The sequence below is a fragment of the Dipodomys ordii genome, unplaced genomic scaffold (genome assembly GCF_000151885.1).
Source record: "Dipodomys ordii isolate 6190 unplaced genomic scaffold, Dord_2.0 Scaffold19, whole genome shotgun sequence".
Taxonomy (NCBI): domain Eukaryota; kingdom Metazoa; phylum Chordata; class Mammalia; order Rodentia; family Heteromyidae; genus Dipodomys; species Dipodomys ordii.
The window spans coordinates 3,381,503-3,388,974 of record NW_012267235.1 but is presented as its reverse complement, the minus strand read 5'-3'; positions in this window follow the sequence as shown (position 1 = coordinate 3,388,974).

Genomic DNA, 7,472 nt, shown 5'->3' with positions numbered 1-7,472 from the left:
TAAGCTTATGAAGATTTACAAACCAAATGTATTTTCTTTTTTCTTTTTTGGGGGCAGTATTAGGATTTGAAGTCAGAGTTTCATAGCCAATCAGCTGGTACTTTACCATTTAAGCCTTACCTCTAGCCCTACTTTTTACTGGTTGTTTTGAAGATGGAGTCTGATGAACATTTCTGCCCAAGCTGGCCTTGAAGCATGATCCTTCACATCTTGCCTCTTGAGTAGCTAGTATTCTAAGCATGAGTCACTGGTACCTGACTACAAACCCAATTTCAAAGTAAGGAAATTAGGAGGGATTAGAGGTGGTAGAGGCCATTTGGTAGAGTGTCAACCAATGAGCAAAAGTGTCAGGCATCAAGTTTGAGTCCCAGTCTTGGACATTAAAAAAAAAAAAAAGATAAGGAAGTGGCACTGTGGCTCAAGCGGTAGAGTGCTTGCCTTGAGCTGAAGAATGCAGGGACAGCGCCCAGGCCCAGAGTTCAAGCCCCACAATTGACAAAAAAAAAAAAAGATGAAAGGAAATTATGAGGGGAACTGGCTTCAAACCTAATGCTAAAATGAAATGGATACAAATTTTGAGACTGAGAGAAAATGCTATACCATTAAGAAAAATCCCAAGTCAGGGCAAATTTTGAGACAATTCAAGATCTTGACACATAGAATTGAAATGTTTCCTTAATTGTCTCAACTTGTTAACTTACTTTCTGTTCATATTCAGTGAAGTAGTTCTTCACCTCCATGAAATTAAATGGTTTTGTCACTTCTTAGCCTCTTTTTCTATTGAATTGAGTACATTAAACCATTAACATGACCTTAAGGAAATCAATATTGTCCTTAGGCTGAAGACCACTCACTCTACAGCTTAATTGGTTCCTCTGTGTTCCTCTTTCACTTCTGGATATGTCTACACAAGCTGTAACCATTAGTCACATGGGGCTATCAGGCCCTTGAAAGATGGGTAATCTAAATTGCAAGGTGCTTTAAGTAAAAAAAAGTATATTTATAAATATATGTATATATACAGATTGATTTAGAAGGCTTGGTTAAAATAAAAGGAATGTAAACCATATGAATATACTCTTATACATATAAAATATATATTGGACTAAATTATATATATATATATATGTGTGTGTGTATAAATACTAACTTCACACCTTTTTGCAGTGTTTGTTTTTTTGTTTTTTTTTGGTGGGTCGTGGGTCTTGAACTCTGGGCCTGGGTGCTGTCCCTCAGCTCTTCAGCTCAAGGCTAGTGCTCTACCACTTGAGCCACAACGCCACTTCCAATTCTTTCTGCTTATGTGGTGCTAAGGAATCGAACCCATGCATACAAGGCAATCACTCTACCACTGAGCCAACTTCCCAGCCCCAGTGTTTGATTTTTAACTCAAGCTTCATTCTTCCTTGATAGGTGTTCTACCACTTGTGCCACACTTCTAGCCTTATTTGCTCTCTGCTGATCAGCCAGGACCATGATCTTTCTTATACTTCCCACCTTAGCTTCCCACACAGAAGTATGCTGTGTTCAGCTTTTCCTGTTGCAACAGGGCTTTGTGAACTTTTTGCCTAGGCTGGCTTTGAATTGCTACCCTCCTGATCTCAGTTTCCCAAAAGTTAGAATTACAGGCATGAACCACTATGGCCAGCTCTTAATTTCACTTTTTTTTTTTTTTGGGTCCGGTCATGGGGCCTGAACTCTGGGCCTGGTGTGCTGTCCCTCAGCTCTTTAGCTCAAGTCTAGTGCTCTACCACTTGAGCCATAGCGCCACGTCTGGCTTTTTTCTTTTTGCTTATGTGGTGCTGAGGCATCGAACCCAGGGCCTCATGCATGCAAGGCAAGAACTCTACCACTGAGCCACCTTCACAGCCCCTCACTTTTTTTTTTAATTTTAAGAGAAAAGTTATTTCAGCTGGGAGCTCATACTTGTAATCCTAGCTATTCAGGAGGTGCAATTAGAGGATCACAGTTCAAAGCCAGCCCTGGCAGGAAAGACCAAGAGACTCTTATCTCCAAATAACTACCAAAGCCAGAATTGGAGCTGTGGTTCCAGTGGTAGAGTGCTAGCTTTGAGCAAAAAAGCTTAGGGATAGTGCCCAGGCCTTGAGTTCAAGCCTCAGGACCAGTACACACACGCGCGTGCACGCACACACACACACACACACACACATTTCAAAATGCTTACATCAAAATTTAAAATTACAAGATGGCACCGGTGGCTCATGCCTATAATCCTAGCTACTCAGGAAGCTGAGATCTGAGGATTGTGCTTCAAAGCCAGCTCCAGCAGGAAAGTCAATGAGACTCTTATCTCCAGTTAACCACCAGAAAGCCAGAAGTGGCACTGTGGCTCAAGTGGTAGGTAGGGAGCTCACCTTGAGCTGAAATGCTGAGGGACAGTGCCCAGGCCCAGAGTTCAAACTCTGTGACTGACAAAAAAAATTCAAATTACAGTGTCAATTTTGCTCTCACTACATTTCTTTAAGTTGCGATATTTTAAGCCTTGCATATGTTCAGATCAGGTGTGGAAGCTCAATCCTAAATACTCCTCTTCTGGACTTCTCTGTCTTTACATAATGTGATGTGCCTACACAAGAGTGCAGGTAGTAATTTATAAGCCAGTGACTCCACCATTCCATTCAGAATGGAGTCCCTAAAGGTCCAAAGGAGTTAAAGAACACTTCTAAGTGGAGACCACAGAGTAAATTCATATTTGAAAGAGATGGAAGATAATCAATGATAAATGACCCAATTCATGTTAAACTTCTTCAGTGGATTATTACCAACAACTATTTTACTTGGAGTATCTCCTTTAAGCATTGCAACAACTCTAATATTTAGTGTCATTAGTACATATACATTTTAGCAATGGGTAAATAAAAATTAGGGTCCTAGTGGGAGTAGCTTTCACCTCAGTTGATACAACTTTCCAGATGTCATATCTAACAAGATGGTAAGCTCCCTGTACATTTTGTCTTGGCCATACATCACCTGACACATACCAGATGCGCAATAAATGTGGGTAAACTGTGTGTGTATAGATACATGGTGTATATGTGATCTTAGTCATAAAGGAAAATATACATAAAGGAAAAATCTGGATTTTTATACTTTGATGTATATCAAAATGGTGGTTAAAGTGGCATTGTGGCTCATGTGGTAGAGTGCTAGCCTTAAGCTGAAGAGCTCAGGACAGCACCCAGGCCCAGAGTTCCAGCCCCATGACCAACAAAAACAAAAAAACAAAATGGTGGTTAAGAGTTATGAAGTTACATTTTTTGTCATGTACATAAAAATGCTCTATCTTTCAAGCTTTTATTTATTTATTTTTTTGTTGGTGGTAGGACTTGAACTCTGGGCCTGGGCACTGTCCCTCAGCTCTTCAGCTCAAGGCTAGTATTGTACCACTTGAGCCACAGTGCCACTTCCAGTTTTTTGGTAGTTTATTCAAGAGTCTCACATACTTTCCTGTCTGAGCTGGCTTTGAACCCAGATCCTCAGATCTTAGCCTCTTGAGTAGCTAGGATTATAGGCATGAGCCACTGACACCCGGCTTTACAAGCCTTTCTGATTCCTTCCTTCCTTCCTTCCCATTCATTCTTAGGGTATCACTTCATAGCCGAGACTGGCTTGAGATCCTCCTGCCTCAGCCTCCCTAGTGCTGGGATGCAATATGCACAGTATACTTCACTTTCCAGACTACTGTTCCACTTATATTACCTCTTTTTTGGAAGAGGAGGGGGAATCTTGTTCTTTAAAATCACATATGCTGTCTATATATATATATGTATTGCTTCTTCCGACAGAGTGTTTACTTATTTTTGTTTTGAGCCACGGCCTTATATAACCCAGCCTGGCTTGAACTCCTGCCTCAGCCCGTTGAGTGCTGAGATTACCATCATGCCCAGCTTTTCAGAGTGTTTTTTTTTTAAACTATTGATGGACTTGCATTGATACACTGTTGCTCAGTTCCTACTTCCAGTGCTGTGTGTATTTGCACACACATGCATGTGCAAGTCCTAGGGTTTGAACTCAGGACGTAGGTGCTGTCCCTGAGCTTTTTTTACTCAAGGTGAGTACTTTACCTTTTGAGCCAAAGCACCACTTCTGGCTTTGGGGTTCTTACTTGGAGATAAGGACTTTTCTGCCTGGGCTGGTTTCAAATGGTGATTCTTAGATCTCAGCCTTCTGAGTAGCTAGGACTACAGGTGAGCCAATGCTCTTGAAATCACACAAAATATCATTTTAACAGAATGTAAGATTGCTGAGGTATTCTCAATAGTGGCTGCTGCTCTCTATTCTTCCACTCCTCCTCAACAGGTTTCCATTCTCTAAACCATGTGAGTCTCAGTCTTCCACTTGTCCTTTTCTTCTTCTCCTCCTCTTCCTTCTCTTTCCTCTCTCCCTCCCTTTCTCATTCCTTTGTGTTTCTTTCCATAATCCTTAGACTCTGTGTGTGTGTGTGTGTGTGTACATGTGTACCCAGTACTGGAGCTTGGACTTAAGAGCCTGGATACTGTCCTTTAGGTTTTTTGTTGTTGTTGTTGTTCAGGTTGACAAAAGTTCAAAGGCTGGCTTTGAACCATGGTCTCAGCCTCCTGAGTATCTTAGATTGCAGGCATGTGGCACTGGTTCACAGCTATCCTCAGAATTTTTGTGTCTGGGACTTCTCCCTTTCTCGTCCTCTGGTTCTCTTAGGAGACTGACATTCAAATAAAAGGTCAGTCAAATGTCACTCTCCACCAGGTAGGTTTGGGGCAGAATCTGCCAATCACTGGTATCCTAAAAAAAGTGTTCAAGTTAGGTGGTGATGGCAATGGATAGCAGAACTATGATGAATACACTCTGCAAAAGGAGTCAGATGGCTATTTCAGGCTGAGGAAAGCCGCAGAACAAAGATCTAAGGGCTGGGGTGGCGGGGGGGGGGGGGAGGAATCAGAGGAGCTTTTACCTCATTGGGTTTGGGGATTGCTGTCTCCTGGTGCTGGCACTCACTTATAAAGGATGCCGACCTTAGTTGATTTGAACTCCTGGATTGAATTAGTCCTGGTTGTATAATTGACTTTGATATGTGGCCTTTGGATCTGAATTGAGTTTAATAAGATTTAACTGCTTCAAAGGGCTTTATACGAATTCATTTTATCCTTCAAATCTGATTTCAAATGCTACCTACTTTATGACGCCTTCTCAACTTTGATGCTCCTCCTCTAGTGCTCCTATTGTGGCATAGTTGATACATATCTTATTCAAGCACTCACTCCCTTGTATTTTATCTTCTCAGTAGGAAGTGTTTCCTTTATTGTCTCTCCAGATATGTTCAGAAACAGCATATATCTTATTCATATTTGTATTCTGAACTTAGTGTAGACCAGAAACAGACTCACTGGAGCCTGCAGATATGCAATAATCAATTTCTTCTTCCTCCCTCCTTTCCTCCCTCCCTTCCTCCCTCCCTCCCTTCCTTCCTTCCTTCCTTCCTTTCTTCCTCCCTCCCTTCCTTCCTTTCCTCCCTTTTTCCCTCCCTCCCTTCCTTCCTTGTCTCCTTACTAGCCCGGGCTGGTTTTTTCACTTTGACCTCTAGGTCCTCCTGCCTCACACTCCTGAGTAATGGCAAACACGTGTCATCCTTCAATAATGATTTTTGGAATTATATTAATAGTTAACATTAACGAAGTCGTGGGCCAAGCATTATACCTGCATTGTTTCACTCACCACAAAACTTAGGAGAAAGATAATTTCATTATTTTCAATTTACAATAACTGAGAGTAAGGTGAATTAATTTGATCTGAGGTCAACTAGAAAGTGGCAGAACTTTTTTCTGTAGGCTTTTAGCTTCAAGAGTTTGGCTCTTAATCAGCATAGATGAACACATAGCTAGAGGTAAAAGAAGCTATATAGAAGAGTCTGACATTTATTTATGGCAATTATGAGTATTTTTTGTCGGTCGTGGGGCTTGAACTCTGGGCCTGGGCACTGTCCATGAGCTCTTCAGCTCAAGGTGAGCGCTCTACCACTTGAGCCACTGCGCCACTTCAATTTTCTGAGTGGTTTATTGGAGATAAGAGTCTCATGGACTTTCCTTGCCTGGGCTGGCTTTGAACCGCGATCCTCAGATCTCAGCCTCCTGAGTAGCTAGGATTACAGGTGTGAGCCACCAGCGCCCCGCTGGCAATTATGATTTTTAAATCATAACTCTTAACTGGCATTTGTAACTTCTAAATAACCTTTTTGTCTATCCCTCCATCCTTCCCTCCTTCCTTTCAAGGTAACTCACTTTAAAACTCTAGGAAAATGTTTTGAACTCTTACATTGAGGTGTAATCCAACTGCGAAGAAACTTTAGGAAAGCCAAATAACTTTTTACTTGGTCCTTCTCTCTCATTCATTTGTAAATCCACAAACATCAAGCACCGCCTGTGTGCAAGGCACCTGTGTTAGAAAGCAGAGAGGCCGAGGTGAACAAAAGAAAACACAGATTCTCAAGATTCTCACGGTGATTAGGGCAAGTTACACACGGAAGTCCCATTTGCTCCTTACCAACACCACGTGAGGTCAAACCAGGACCGCCGTATAATAGATAATTCTTCCCAGTGTTGACTGAGTGCTTCAAGAAGGCTTGCTGTCTCCCATTTTACAGATGAGAAAACGGAGATCCGCAAGACTGGCTCCCGCTTCGAATCCCAGCATAGCGTGGCTCTCGTTCCCAGGCTGTTAACCACAAAACGAACGGTCCCGTTTATGTTTCTGTAGCTATGGACGGACACACGGACACACACACACGTATGTCACAACTTTGAAGCGCTGAGTCCAGTCTCCACCCAGCTCTGATGCTCGTCTAGGGGTTTGTGTTGCATCCCAGTGGCCTCATGGAATAGATGAGAATGCCTTGGAATCTCTGCCAACTTTCTCTTCCAAAGAATTCAAACCGATTTCCAAGTAGTTCTCACAGATTTTTGAAGCGAAGCCTCCTCGTACTCGTACTGTGTCCATTCCCCCGCCAGGAGAGGAACAGGGCCAAAGCCCGGGTCACTTTACACTGGCCGGGGCGCCCAGCAGATGGCGCTGTCTCAGTAGCCACCAGCTTGGCTGTCGGGTCCCCGGGGCTCACCGCCTCGGCCGAAAAGCTTCCCAGCCCTCCCTCCCTCCCTCCTCTCCCCCCTCCCCACGGAGCCCGGGCCCACGTGACCTCCAGGCGGCCAATGGGCGAGCGGAGAGGGCGAGCTGGTCCCTGTGGCCGCCATTAAAGCGAAGGGAAAACCCGTGAATTCGGATTAAAGGGGGAAAAACACCGCCCGCTGGGCCCACAAAATGGGGGAGACTACGGCGTCCAGGCGGTGAGGCCGCCCGAGAGCAGACGTTCGGCAGGCTTGGCCCAGGGGCGACACGGACACACGGCCGGAGGATGGACTGAGTCCGCAGACGCCGCCGCCGCCGCCGAGGAGACTCAGGGCTTAAGGACATCGCCGCCGCCG